Below are 16,591 nucleotides of genomic sequence, written 5' to 3'. Positions count from 1 at the left end.
TTAATAAACGTTGTACATTTTGTAAAGTGTTACACAGTCTTGTATAGCCATAATCCTAAAGTTTGAGAATTTGATAAAACTATTGTTAATTACTGAAGTAGTTTAAATGTTGTATTTTATTTATATCAATATCAATAATTTAATGATGGAATCATTCCATTTTATTTAGATTGTTTTACATAATTTAAACACTATTAAATTGTGTAAACAAATGCTGCAAATCAGAGTTTGAGTTGATTTGAATTCTTCTTATACTGTTTTCAGACTTATTTTATCTGCCAAAATAAAATAAATAATTTTAAATCTTTATCACGTCTTTGCATTTTATTGAAAGAGTTTGACTGTAATAATATGGAAAATGCTTGTAAAATAACAGTAATTTTCTGTAGAACTACCATTACCGTCATTTTATTGAAAGAGTTTGACTGTAATAATATGGAAAATGCTTGTAAAATAACAGTAATTTTCTGTAGAACTACCATTACCGTCATTTTATTGAAAGAGTTTGACTGTAATAATATGGAAAATGCTTGTAAAATAACAGTAATTTTCTGTAGAACTACCATTACCGTCATTTTATTGAAAGAGTTTGACTGTAATAATCTGGTAAATGCCTGTAAAATTACAGTAATTCTGTGTAGAACTATCAGCGCCGTCATTTTATTGAAAGAGTTTGACTGTAATAATCTGGTAAATGCCTGTAAAATAACAGTAATTCTGTGTAGAACTATCAGCGCCGTCATTTTATTGAAAGAGTTTGACTGTAATAATCTGGTAAATGCCTGTAAAATTACAGTAATTCTGTGTAGAACTATCAGCGCCGTCATTTTATTGAAAGAGTTTGACTGTAATAATCTGGTTAATGCCTGTAAAATTACAGTAATTCTCTGTAGAACTATCAGCGCCGTCATTTTATTGAAAGAGTTTGATTGTAATAATCTGGTAAATGCCCGTGAAATAACAGTTTTAAACTGTAAAAAAACAATCATAAAAAAATGGTAATTGACTGGCAGCAGCGGCTGCCAAACAAAAACCGTAAAAAAAAGGTAAAACACCTTAATTTAAACAAGGAAAAAATCTGTAAAATAACATTGTTTTTCAATAAATCTTTTAATGAAAATTTCTGTAAAATTATTGTTTTTGCATTTTATTTGAATTAAGATATTTTACTTTAATTTTACGGTTTTTGTTTGGCAGCCGTAGCTGCCAGTCATTTACCATTTTTTTACGAGATTTTTTTTTACAGTGTAATACTTTGTAGCGCCACCTTTTGCTGCGATTACAGCTGTAGGCGCTTGGGCTATGTCTCTATCAGTTTTGCACATTGAGAGACTGAAATTCTTGCAGAACAGCTCGAGCTCAGTGAGGTTGGATGGAGAGCGTTTGTGAACCGCAGTTTTCAGTTCTTTCCACAGATTCTCGATTGGAATCAGGTCTGGACTTTGACTTGGCCATTCTAACACCTGGATATGTTTGTTTTTGAACCATTCCATTGTAGATTTTGCTTTATGTTTTGGATCATTGTCTTGTTGGAAGACAAATCTCTGTCCCAGTCTCAGGTCTTTTGCTGACTCCATCAGGTTTTCTTCCAGAATGGTCCTGTATTTGGCTCCATCCATCTTCCCATCAATTTTAACCATCTTTCCTGTCCCTGCTGAAGAAAAGCAGGCCCAAACCATGATGCTGCCACCACTATGTTTGACAGTGGGGATGGTGTGTTCAGGGTGATGAGCTGTGTTGCTTTTATGCCAAACATAACGTTTTGCAAAAAGTTCCATTTTGGTTCATCTGACCAGAGCACCTTCTTCCACATGTTTGGTGTGTCTCCCAGGTGGCTTGTGGCAAACTTTAAACAACACTTTTTATGGATATCTTTAAGAAATGGCTTTCTTCTAGCCACTCTTCCATAAAGGCCAGATTTGTGCAGTATATGACTGATTGTTGTCCTATGGACAGAGTCTCCCACCTCAGCTGTAGATCTCTGCAGTTCATCCAGAGTGATCATGGGCCTCTTGGCTGCAGCTCTGATCAGTCTTCTCCTTGTATGAGCTGAAAGTTTAGAAGGACGGCCAGGTCTTGGTAGATTTGCAGTGGTCTGATACTCCTTCCATTTCAATATTATCGCTAGCACAGTGCTCCTTGGGATGTTTAAAGCTTGGGAAATCTTTTTGTATCCAAATCCGGCTTTAAACTTCTCCACAACAGTGTCTCGGACCTGCCTGCTGTGTTCCTTGTTCTTCATGATGCTCTCTGCGCTTTAAACGGACCTCTGAGACTATCATGGTGCATTTATACGGAGACTTGATTACACACAGGTGGAGTCTATTTATCATCATTAGTCATTTAGGTCGACATTGGATCATTCAGAGATCCTCACTGAACTTCTGGAGAGAGTTTGCTGCACTGAAAGTAAAGGGGCCGAATAATTTTGCACGCCCAATTTTTCAGTTTTTGATTTGTTAAAAAAGTTTGAAATATCCAACAAATTTCATTCCACTTCATGAATGTGTCCCACTTGTTGTTGATTCTTCACAAAAAAATACAGTTTTATATCATTATGTTTGTGTGTCCTTGGTGTGGATGAATCTAATGTTTTGAGGAATTTGTGTGGCTGTCAGTTGTCGATTCTGTACTTCGGAATCACATTCCCCTTTTCCACCTAGGCAGTGCTGGTGCTGGTTCATTGTCAGAGCCAAGTTTAAAATCGATTCTTTGTCTTTCCACACCCAAAGCACCTAGCCTGGTCTTACCAGACTCTTGTACATTTCATTTGTACATGGAGTCTGGCCACTCTCCATTGACAAGGGTTTATTTCCACGAAGGCGGGCACTCTGTTGAGGTTTAAAACTATTGGATCTGCCATAACCAATCGCTAACGTTTGGTTGTGACGTATGTCATGTCCCCTTCGCCTGTTTCACACAAATCCGACAACATAAATGTGCACTTGTGCAGGCCACCTCAGTGATAAAATTATAGGATAAAACCTTTAACTTTCACTGGGCATTCAGATTGGGATTTATTCACGGTGGACGGGAGAGTTTTGTGATCGGGAATGCGCTACTCACGTGGTCCGTAATGATTGTATGCTGTAAATAAAATGTAATATGCTTGGTATTATAACTAATGCTGCTATAAATAATGGACCAATTCAAATGTTTAAGTGCTTTTATTTTAATTTGTTTGAGTGGTGATGAAATATATTGCTCTTGTAAATACTTGCCAGCATTTTAAAGAAATACAAGTCTAGAAATGCATCCAAATAACAGCAAAGCAATCGTACGGAAAACCTAAGAATGCACCGCAGTCCCAAACGGAGTACTGAAGGAAAATGAAAATTGAGCGGAATTACGTAGGAAGGCAGAGCCAGGCTACAAAGCACCAGCTCCGAGCCAGGAAATGTGGTTCTTAAGTAGCACCAAAACATTGCTGGGCTAGAAGTAAGAACCGCTTGTTTTAGCGGCTGGGGGTGGGTTACTGTGACCAACAAGATGAACACAAACTTGAGTTCCACCATTTTTTAAATAGCAGCTAATTGAGCTAATCTACTCGATTGTAATCTCCGTCTATACAAATTACGGCGAGCTGCACGAATGCATTGGATTTGCTGTGTTTTGATGCGGATGTAGGATCGTTAAGTCCTCTGCATCAGTAGTAATGCAACATTGGCCATTGTTAATGGAAGGCTTGTTTGAGATGCATTGGTACTGTGCAGCCCGATAGCCATATGACATCAAATACAGCGAGATCTTACGACTCCTTATGTATTTTGATATCATATGTGGATCGTTCTGTGCAGCGCCGATGCAACTCGAACAAGCCTGTTGTGTTTGTATTTCCCGCTGCCTCGCTAGCATTGCTGAGAAAGAAGAGACGTATAGAATGATGTAAGACCTGGCTCTGTGGTGGCTCTGTAGCCTGTGGAAAGCCAAACCGGTTCTTAGAAGGCTCGTCAGTCGAACCAACTCTGAACTGGCACTAGCACTGGCTCTGAACTAGCAACTGGTTCATTCTCACATTATTCGTATACTTCGTTCTCAAATTGTGAATGGTAACAAAATAAAGATTGCGTGACTGTGTATTTTGTGTGTATTAGCATTTCCTGTAGATTTAAATTCCTGTACAGGCTAATCTTTTGCTTTTGACTAAATCTCCAGTTGTCACTGATGAGTGTTGTTTGGACCTTTCTGGATTACAATCCACCATCACAATTATACATTTAATTATTCCAGCTGCTGTGAGAAAAGGCTATAAATGATCTACCACCTGCAGCATCCTACCATGTGATACTACTACTAGCCAGATAGCTTTTTGTATACAGACTAATAATGCAAAGTAATAATGCAAAAATGAATGGCGACATGCTCAAAATTTCTTGCGTAAAGCTTAAGTTTACCGTTGTGAAAGGTAAGGAGATAGTTTTGAACACAGTCTGTTTATGTACATTCCAAAGAAACATTTTCGGATATTTTTTAAAGCAAAAAATGTTACAGACTGCAGCTTTAAGTTTAAGTTGTGGTGGCTGGACACATATTATGTTTAGTTTGTGTTAAAATTTGTGTCATGGTAACAGTGAAATACATTTTGCAAAGTACAACAATTATACATCTTGGCAGTGGCAGAGTTTGTTTGAACTGAATTTAATGCTAATTCAACAACAACAAATGCTTGTATCAGCATATGATGTCTTTAATTATGGTGCAGGGAAAAAATCCATATTAATGGTCCTACATTAGGCTGCAGTTGTTTCACACAAAATATAATTAATTTTATTTTTTCATTATGGGATGAAATATGACCCAAATATTTTTTTCCATGATATTCACCCCTTTACACAGTCATATTCACTTTACTCATACTTTACTAAAACACACTTTACAAACAGAACCGAATAACAATATTACATTTTAGATAAAAAAATGTATATACTCCAATAGCAGTCGTTTTACTATCAAATATTGTGTAAAACACACACACACACACACACACACACACACACACACACACACACACACACACACACACACACACACAAACAGACCTTCCATACATGTTACTGGCAAATGAGGGCTGGATGAGATCAGTCAGCAGAATAGGTGGATACTTCGCTCCCCTCCTGAGAAAGGAAAAGAGAAAGAGGGATGCTAAACCAGGCACACTCTCAGTCAATTAGCTTTCATGCGTTTTGAGAGCAGCAAGGGCAGTTCCATTAGCTCAGAAGTACTTATATCCCCCTACAAACACACGCCACCCACTCTCCTATAACAACACGCTTGTTTGAATATTCAATTCACACAGGCTCGCCTTAATTAAGCATTTCATTAGCACATAAGACGCAGAGCGATTCAATATGATACAGGGGTCCACCTGTGTTCCTAATGGCTGTGTAATAAAAAGACAACTGAGTACTGTTTTGCACTGTTCGCTTCAAAGCTTGTTGTATACATTAGTGACTGGTTTAAATACAATGCCACACTGAAAATATAGGGTGAATGTGTTTTAACCAAGAGCATCATGTTCCTGGATTAACATCTATACAACCAATCCGATTTAAGAGATGAATTTACAGCTTTATGTCAAGTTTAGGCTTACAACCAGGGGTTCTACATCAGTTATTCACCTATCATTTCCATCTGGCTTTAGGGGTAACGTATTGATAGGGTTAGGCGTAGAGCTACATTTTCAGACAGGAACGTTGTTCAAGGATCAACTAAATATGTTGATCTAGGAGCATGTCTTATTTTCTATTTTTCTAAACACTTTCACTGTTGTATCTGTAGTCAGGTTGAATTGATTCATACTGATGAATATCATTGTACTAGAATAAAACCAGTTCATGTATCTATGATATAAAAATGAAAGCTTAAGCTGTATTAAAAAGGTTTGTGTTCTGTAGAAAAGACACAAAAGTATTCTGTTGCACTGAGAGTTTGTTAATATAAATAATTTAAAAAGCACAAAACCACAAATTGCGTTTGAACACAAGAGACTCATTCAGACATTATTTCCAACGGCAATTTTCCAATGCTTAATTGCAAAAACTCTGGATGATGTTCAGGTTCTCTAAATGATTTTGGACTAGTCTCTGTGCCCGGAGTATGCTTGCATTGTTTTGCATTCTCTCTGTCTCTTATGGAGCATGACCAATTTCTCTCCCATACTATTTGCAGTGCTCAAGAATAAAAGCTCATTTTACCTGAGCATTCGAATGCATAAATGTTTTCTTAATAACTTGAGCTGACTAGAATGAAGCATGTTTTCCCCGTTTAAAAAACAGACTTTTGATACCTGCTGATATAGACAGATAATTACTTAAAGGGTTAGTTCACCCAAAAATGAAATTCAGTCATTTATGACTGGTTCCACACCAGTAAGACCTCCGTTCATCTTCAGAACACAGTTTAAGATATTTTATATTTAGTCCGAGAGCGTATCTAAGTGTAAGCAAACTATAATGTAAATGTCCAGAAAAGGAATAAAAACATCATCACAGTAGTCCATATGAGACATCAGTTAGTGTATTAGAATCTCTTGAAGCATCGAAAATACATTTTGGTCCAAAAATAGCAAAAACTACGACTTTATTCAGCATTGTCTTCTCTCCGCATTTGTTTTCAAACCTCAAATAAAGATTCAAACGGTCATGAATCAGCGGATTGATTCATGATTTGGATCGCGTGTCCAACTGCTGAAATCACGTGACACTGGCGACCCGAATCATGAATCAATCCGCTGATTCATGACCGTTTGAATCTTTATTTGAGGTTTGAAAACAAACATGGAAGAGAAGAAAATGCTTAATAAAGTCGTAGTTTTTGTAATTTTGGGACCAAAACCTCAAAAAATACTCAGCACAAACAGAGAAAAAAGTTCTCGCTCCCAGGTCTGCGAGAACAAAATCAGGTCATTTTGTTCTCGTAGTCCTGGTTTGGGAGTTCTCACATCTTGTTCTCGACACATCATCTGAGCAGCTCTTTTTTTGTTGGTATCTGAGAACTATTGTGGGATTGGTCCGAATTTTAAAGTGAGTGGGGTTAATGTGGAGAAATAGAAACATGTTGGCACCTGCTTTTCTCGTAAAAGTATGGAATGTCCCGGACAGAATGAACATTGTTCTTTATACCTCGAGAATTTTTTTTTTTTTTCTTGTTGACTAGTCGGCTTTCATCTCTGCTAGTTCTGACTTCTGACTTGGCTTGGTGTGTCCCAGGCTTTAGTATTACATTGGTAGCATATCCTAAGATAGCACTATGGTTTGTGTAGCGATCAGATGCATCCATGATTTTTATAAATCTAGCTATTTTGACAGGTGAGTGACTGTGTGAATGAGTTGACCAATAAATCCTCTCTGCGGAAGTAGTGTCCTCTTACTCTTTTCACATACTGTTTTTTTAGGGGAATTATGTAACTTCGGATTCAGCCATATTATTCAAAAAATAGTAGGCATCAAGTCCCTGAATGATCTCTTATTTCTGCTGAGATTCTAGAGTACGCATTCGATGGAAATTTTATTATCCCATGAGGAAAGAGAGGAGTCATGAATGACAGACAAGAGATGCAACTGACATCATACGTCACATGAAAAAGCCAGTAGTACATCTGGATTACATTCATACTACACATATTCTTTGCATGCCTGTTTGATGTTGTTTTGTCATTTGTAATTTTAGGTTTATGTTCACACTTGTAGTTCTGTTCGCTTTATTCGTTTGGTCTGGGCCAAAAAAAACCCTGTTAGTCCTGGTCCGATTGCATTTTAACACTGCATTCACATTGGCATTTTTAACCAACATAAAGATACAGAAACTAAAAGCATAAGGCTCTGTACACAAGCCGGCTATTATGATGGATATTTTGTCACAGGGTTTACCAAACATCCAAAACAAAGCTGTGTGCAGCTAAATGTGCTTATTGTATGTGCGTAGAATACATATTATGGTATTTTGACCAGCTAAAGACCTGTGAAGAGCTTATAAAATGTATAAAGGAGTCAAAAGAGCAGCAGAAATCCCTCCGTCACACACAAATAAAGATGTGCTGCGAGGAGACGCGGTTCCTATACCAAACTGTGATGGGCAACATCACGGCTATGATGAGAAAAACAGTCTTTGGTGTCTTTGGTCCGTGTTGCGTTCATATTTAATTCGATGTCTTTCAGCGGTCTCAGTCTGCTTGTTTGGTGCGCGTTCAGATGGCAGTGTTCACACTTATTCAAATGGACCGCACTAACAGAGTAATCGCACCAGGGTTTGTTTTAATCAAACCAGACATGCCAAGTGTGAACACACCTTTGCTTATGTTCTGTTTTATGTTTCCTGTGCTTTTGGATTCTGTTCTTATTTCGTTTGACTAAAAAGCTGTATTTAGATATTTTTACACTATAGCCTGCATAAAACATACTTTTGTAACAGTCGCAAAACAAGTTCATAATTCAATGTATAGGCCTGTCTTTATGTAAACTCATACACATTGTCTAATATTCATAATATCTGGTCAAACTAATAGCATTTTTTTCTAGATGGCAGCCAGAATTTTATTTGTAGTTTGTCACCCCCTTTATTTTTTTTTACGATCCATAGCCTATCAAAAGTTACAAATGTTACAACTCTTTGAATGAGTCCCTCTTAGCCTTCATTTGAAGAAAAAATGACATAGCCTAATACAATCTATCTTAAAGAAGATGCATTGAAATAGATATCGGCATTGGTTATTAAAAACCTGATTATCGGCTTTTGAAATATCAATGTAAAAAATGTTTACCACCAAACACTCAACATGTGTACTACTGTACAGCCATCTCATTGGTTCCCACTAAAGCAGTCCATGTATTACAGTGAATGCAATGCAATCAAAACAATTTCACAGCAATATTACGCCATTAGCAGATGATAACAATTGTTATTAAATTACATAAATAAAATTGATGTCAAAATATGTGTAAGCAATCAAAAGTTAAATGATCGGTCATTTAAAACGATAGCGAGGCGCATGGGTCCACACCATCAGACAGCGCGTAACTCTACCTCAGGAAACATCTCCGTTTGCCCCGCGCTCTCCACGTCTGACGGTAACGGGGCGATTGTGTGTTTCATCCGGTAAAGCATCACAATCATTAGGGCCAGAAGAAAGAGGAGCAAACAGACAAAAAGTCCAAGATATGTGGATAAACTCGGCAGTCTGGGGTCCGGACGTCCTATATGCGACACGGTGGTGGTCCAAATCGGTTCCTCGGTTGACCCATTTTGCAAAAGTGTTGGGAAATCGTCAGGTGTGGGCGTGAAAAAGTTCCTCCAAATGATTCGCTCGTCTATCATGTTGAAAGATGGATATAGCCTGTTTAGGGTATAAAAAATGTAGGCTATTGAAATCAAGTCCTATTTCCAGTCATCGTTTTCCCATGTTGTTAAAGCAGCAATGCAACTATACTTGAATTCAGCATATATTGCAGACGTCGATACCATCATCTTGGAGTATCCAGGAAGAAAAGACAGATGTGTGTGTGTGTGTGTGTGTGTGTGTGTGTGTGGTCACGTCGTGAGTGAAAGAAGCGTCTGTTTGTCGCGCGAGAGTGTGGCCGCGTCTGTAGCCTATCAGACACGATTTATATGCACTAAAACATTACCCACGCGATTTCAGTTTGCCCCACCTTAGATATCACAAGTAGCCTAAATAAAGTGTCGTTTTTAAACCGCACCTCTCTCTGGCGGTCTCACAAACGTTTAACAGATCATGAAGACGCGCCACGTTTGATGTTAATGCCAGGAATGACCTTGCGCGTGTAGGTGATACCGCAGGCTTGTTATAGGCTATGCATCTTAAATAAAGACATCTCTTATCTGTCAAATCCTCCAGTCGATTAAATCACACCGATACATACCGCTAAATATCAACGGCTTCCTTGACCCTCGGATGTTTATTAGCGATCTATCAACGAGTGTGCTCGAGCACTAATGTGAATCCCTCGAGACTGTTGCTTTCCAGAGCGTCTCCTATAGCTTTCCATATATGCATGTTCTTCACGCACAGGAAACACTTTTATCTTTTAACAAAGAATTATTCAATCCAACACAGAATATTAGTCAAAAACATTCTAAGATAGATAGATAGATAGATAGATAGATAGATAGATAGATAGATAGATAGATAGATAGATAGATAGATAGATAGATAGATAGATAGATAGATAGATAGATAGATGGATGGATGGATGGATGGATGGATGGATGGATGGATGGATGGATGGATGGATGGATGGATGGGTGGGTGGGTGGGTGGGTGGGTGGGTGGATGGATGGATGGATGGATGGATGGATAGATAGATAGATAGATAGCAGAGAACACTGCATCCCCAAACACCTGGTAATCCCTACGTTATGGGGACAAAATGTCCTCACAAAGATGGCAATATCCGAAATCCTTGTCCTTGTGGTGACATTTTTAGGTCCCCATGAGGAAAACATCTTATAAATTATAAATCATTATCATACAGGAGTTTTTTTTTTGATAAAGTAAAAATGCAGAATGTTTCCTGTGATGGGTAGGTTTAGGGGTATGGGGAGTGTAGGGGGACAGAAAATACGGTTTGTACGGTATAAAAACCATTACGCCTATGGAAAGTCCCCATAAAACATGGAAACACTACGTGTGTGTGCGCGCGCGCGCGCGCGCGCGCGTGCGTGCGTGCGTGCGTGCGTGCGTGCGTGCGTGCGTGCGTGCGTGTGTGTGTGTGTGTGTGTGTGTGTGTGTGTGTGAGTACATGTTTTTCAAGCCTGGTGGGGACATCAATCTGAATGCGCACAGACTCATTGGGGATCGTGTAACGGTGGGGACCTAAATTGAGGTCCCAATGGGTACAAACACTTACAAATCATACAGAATGTGTTTTTTGAGAAAGTAAAAATGCTGAATATTTCCTGTGTTTTCCTGTGATGGGTAGGTTTAGGAGGGTATATTATATGGACTGTACAGTATAAAAAACATTACATCTATCGCGAGTCCCCAGAAAGATAGCGCACCAGACGTGTGTGTGTGTGTGTGTGTGTGTACAGTGTACAGTGATTTGTGTGGTGTGCTTCCTCACCCTATGGGTCTGGTGAGTCTGATCAACATGGCAGTATATGCACAGTTTGCTCATTTAACACCTGCCAGGGAAGAATCACAAGAAATATAGGCTTTTCTCCTTTTCCTCAACTCATGCAATTTGTGTACCATTCATATCCATCAGAGCAGATAGGAATTCTGATTAGCTATTCTGGTCACCTGCTCTGGACTCTTCAGGAATAATAAGGCCATCCCCCCAACTAACATGCACCTATATGCACATTTTGGATCATTTTTACCCCTATAGCTACAACCGTGACGTTCGTATAACATTCATTACCTTAGCAAGCATCATTAATTACAGTATATTCTGACACATATGTGACAGAGTTGTATGAGTGTAGACAGATGAACTGTGAAAGACTGTGGAATGGCAATTATGCTAACAAGTCAGACCTGGAGACGGGATGAGTAAACAGGGAAGCGGGAAGGCAGATGGCAGGGCAAGCAAGGAATGTCCAGTTCAGACATCTGAACAGCATCTTTTTGCATATGCATAAATGTGTGCTTGTGTGCATGCATGCATATCTGTATGTACAAGTGTCGTTTCTATGTGAGTGTGTCTGTGCTGCTATGTATCTGTGTGTGTTTGTGTGGGTGTGCTTGTACACTTCTCATGATACTCTGTTCCGGTGCTCAGCTGCTGGTGCAGCTTGGGATCTTTAAAAGGCTCATTCTGTCTCTCTCGTTATAAATCATCTATGCTATGATTTCCTCCTCCAAAAGCTTTTCCTATCTCTTTCTTCTCTCCAGACACTCCCATATCATTGTCTGTCATGCATGGTATCAGCAAAAGGTACAGCTAATTATGGCTGGATGAAGTTCACATAGTGTGTATCATGACTGAAGACTTCTGAAGACGCTACTAAACCTACTTAACATGCATTATTTTATGTTAAGAATTGTTCTTTTTTTTTTTAAATCCAAATATTCATATTACAGGCCTATTAACATGGATTTCTGTTTCTAGTGTTTTAAGGTCAGAAGAGACTCTACAGACTCTACAGTATGTGTAATTCCGCACAGTGCACTTACAGTTCTGCAGTGTTTTATTTTTAGCACCAACATAAAAGTCACTTGGAGACCCAGAGAAATGCTCTTTCTCAGGAGAAAGGTTCAGTTAATCGTAGCTCTCAAAATTGTGTTTTTAAATATGGCACCAGGTCCCAATGAGGTTTGACGTCAAACTTTCATGCACAAAGTTTCCTGCTCAAGTGCTGATGAGATTTTTATTTCTAATACTATTTAAAATTAAGTTAATTTATAGACACAATTACTATATTACAAGGATAGTCCAAAAAAAAAAATGAAAACCCTGTCATCATTTATTCACTCTCATGTCATTCCAAAAAAACTTATTTTCTCCAGCAAGAAACAAATACTTTATTATAATGCTATGTTCTTGGGGGTTATTAATATAAACCAGTTATTAATTCTAAGGGTCCACTTACTTTCTCCACTGCCATTTTGAATGTTGAATGAGTGTGTTTAATAAAGTCAAGAAAGATCAGAATTTTTGTCAATACCCTTGACTTAGATGAAGATCAGATCACATTTTATGACACATTTATTCAGAAAACCATGAATTTCCTGTAAAGTCACTGTAAAGTTGATGTTGTGTGTAAAACTCCTTAAAGGGTACTTCAGCGCTAAAAAGATGAATCTGTATTTAAACTGGGTCATTAATGTAGTATAAATGTGAAATTATTTTTGAATGTGGTGCCTTCTAGACTGAGAAAAGACGGAAAATGTATTTTTGTCTCATGGGGATGAAAGACTACAATTCCCAGAATGCTTCGCTGCCATGTGAGGCCATTCCCAAAGCCACCGCTACTGAATCACTGTGACTGAGTTGGAGAACAGACACTACAATTAAAAACTGAACGTGTCTGTTCAATATAAAGATAGAGTCGCCGCATGAGTCTCACAGCACTAACTCAGATTAGGAGTCAGATTACATTTAACGTCATAAATGAGCTGATGAGCTCTCGTGATGAGAGCTGAGGTAATCGCGACCACATTCGCGGCATACATTCACGATGCGTGTTCAGTCTGGCGGGTTTTCATTTCATGCCTTTGGAAGCTTAACTTTCAAATTAATTAAAAAAGTTAAAACATTTACATTGCTTAGCATCCGTTTAAATGAATGCCTGCAGCTGCCAGCTGACCTCTGAGTGTGATCTCCATCCCCCATGCAGGGGTTCAAAACATGCGGAAATGGCTCCCTCAGCTGGCTGTAGTCTTTAGGCTCTGGTTTCTACTGATACAAAGCCATATGCTAATCGCTAAAGTAACCCTTTAATCTACAGAGAAACACTAAAAAGCTGCTTGTCTGAAAAATCAAAATACATAATTAATTAAACAATATTTGTATCAGTGTTCTATCAGCTATGACATATTTATATCTAGCATTGTGTGTACTCAGTCTAGTAAAAAAAAACTTTCATGTGATTTGACAGTTTATTTTATTAAATATTAAAAAAAAGTTTGCATACCTGACACCTAGATGAACAATTTACAGTTGGTTTTATGACTGAGTCATCCTCTTTAAGTGTTATTGTAGATAGAAACGTGTACCAATGATATATGTAACTTAAGAGATGATCCCTAAATTTGCATATATCAAACGTCCAACATCAAGCCAACTTTATGCCATTGTCAGTCACATCAGATGCGCTAGGTTCTTCTGTGATCTTTGTTTGAAAGTTGAAACTATTTTTGCTGCTGAAATAGAGCAAAAACAGTCAATCACTGACTGATGAATGAATCTCCTGAATGAAAACATGCTTTTTGAGAAGACTACAGTAAAATTCATCCTGCCAAAGTGAAAGAGGCTGTGATACACGCTTAAGCTGAATCCACCTACAAATAAAACTCGTGCCTTCGGAGTGTGATTTATTCACGCCACGGTGGAGGGGACAGTTTTGTGATCGGGAACGCGCTGATCACGTGATCTGTAACATGATTGTATGCTGTAAATATAATGTAATATGCTTAGTATGATAACTAATGCTGCTATAAATAACGGACCAATTCAAATGTTTACGTGCTTTTATTTTAACTTGCTTGATGAAACATATTGCTCTTGTAAATACTTGCCAGCATTTTAAAGAAATACAAGTCTAAAAAATGCATCCAAATAACAGCAAAGCAATTGTACGGTGCTCTGCAGTGGTCAAAAAGATTATAAACAGTGAATTTTGAAGTGATATATTCTTGAAGACAGCTATTACATCACCACACGACCTTTCTGAAACCACGAGAAACAATTACGAATCCGAATGGCTTCAGCCAACTCCTTCAACACTAACGGAGCAAGCTGGAAAATCAAACTTTTCCCGAATTCTCCCTGTTGGTGAGGAGGGCCACCAACAAACCCCAGCAAAGATTGTTATTGCTCCAGCTTCAACTTCTGGATATTCGGCAGCGGTGCCACAACAGAATGAATGGTTTTGTTCGCATCTTCCTCCGCCGCCATTACTGAACTACAACTCAAACTAGCGCACGACATCAACGTCATCGTTCTCAGCCACGCCTCTCTGTTTACTGATTGGACCGGTAAAAATTTGTTCTGAGAAAACCTAAGAATGCACCGCAGTCCCAGACGGAGTACTGAGGGAAAATGAAAATTGAGCAGAAGTACGTAGGAGGGCAGAGCCAGGCTAATATAATGTGCGTGTCCGGTGTGAGATATCTGAGGCGCGGCGCTGAGCTTCACGCCCGGTGTCTGACCCCCCTTTAGGCACAACCGGCTTAAGAACGTGCATGTAAACGCACTTAAAGTTCATTTTTAGGTTTATTTATCAAAATGTTCTTTTATATATTTGTGTGATGTTCTGTATTTCGATTGCGGCTTTGAAATGTTATGAAAAAACATTTTACAAATGTTTATCCACCACATTACCTTTTATTTAAACCTAAATAAGAAAGCCATTGTCAGTTTGTCTGTCAGTTGGCAGGCAGTTTTAGTCGCTTTATTAAAAGTTGTTGCTGTGTGCAGTGTATAAAGGAAAATAAAAATAGTTTTACCCTCCTGCTGACTAATGTTGTTCGACTAAACACGATTCGACTACCAGTCGACCATAGAAATTCAACACCTGTGATTGGCCCAATGCGTTGTAGAAACATGTCTGTGATTGGCTACATTACTCACCTAAACAAGGATTACAGATCCTAGATAAGCAGTTATGGGCATCTTTTCCCTCTAAAAGCAGAAGCAGCAGCAGGTGGCAGTGGTTTGAGTGAGAAAATGACAGGCTATTATCAAGTCCGGAACAGTTTTTATGGAAGAACCTTTTATAAAAGCAATAAACCCCTTGAAGCTGTGGTTTAGAGTAAATTTATAATAGCTAAGGGGTTTGTGTTTCATGTTGTGCCTAACAACACCCCTCAGCAGTTATTCACTGTAAACCACTGTTTCTTGGGGCTTATTGCTTTATTACTGTGCCTCTGGGTCTGTTATGTGTTGCTTGGCAACCATTCTGCTAAACATTGCTGAATAAATGATTGGTGGTAGAATTATTGCTTGGTGGAGATATTATTATATAAATATAAGCAAATTATTTAGCTGCATGTTTATTTGTGTAGTAACCATTTTATAAAAAGCCCCATGAATCCGTGGCTTACAGTGAGTTTAAAGCTTAATTTTGATTGACAGAATGTCTGTGATATCAAACTCTAAATATCAAGCTATATAAGGCTTTTATTCCACTGCCTACCTACATTCTATCTGTCAGCTTGTATAACCTTCAAACTCAAAGCGTTTTGAACATTTTTTTTTGTTACTTTCTGGCAATGCTTTGTCAAGCAGCATTACAGGTTTTAAAGGTATTCAGTCAATTCTAAGAGGAAAGTTTCTTTTTCAAGTTGACATTGAATTGATAAGAATACCATTTTTATGACACATCTATCAAAAAGGCATCTAATATAATATTTAATTCTAGTTTATTTAAGTTTTTTCTTTTTTTCCCCAGGAATCATTACAAAAGTCAGCATGATTCTGAAATTGTGATAAAATGAAGCCATCTGTTCTCGCTGTACTTTGATGTCAAACACTGATCGGTCTGTGCAGTGCCAAGCTGAACACACTCTGTGTCTGAAATTGCCCCCTATACCCTTAAGACACTATTTGATGGGACAGCCATTTGTAGTGGTGTCCAAAACCATAGTGGACATTATTGAGAGCACTTATTTAATCACATAATGCACCACAACAAAGAATATACAACTGATGTAGGCCTATACTCAACCCAGGCTGAATCGTCCATCTATTTTCCAAACCACTACTCCATTGGCAACAACGTAACATCACAGGTAAATTCCTTTTTAATTGATTATTAAATTGGTTAATTAAAGTTTATACATTATATTTTCCAATGTCTTTCCATTACTACTGGAGCTGCCAGTTTGCCATGTTTTAAGTGATTATTAAATAGCATACAAACTAGTGCTGTGCACTCAGTGTCCGAATTCACTCATTTTCATTTCAGTGAA

The sequence above is a fragment of the Pseudorasbora parva genome, chromosome 3, assembly GCF_024679245.1.
Source record: "Pseudorasbora parva isolate DD20220531a chromosome 3, ASM2467924v1, whole genome shotgun sequence".
In the NCBI taxonomy this organism is placed as follows: Eukaryota; Metazoa; Chordata; class Actinopteri; order Cypriniformes; family Gobionidae; genus Pseudorasbora; species Pseudorasbora parva.
The sequence above is the reverse complement of the archived record's forward strand: the minus strand, read 5'-3'. Positions refer to the sequence as shown.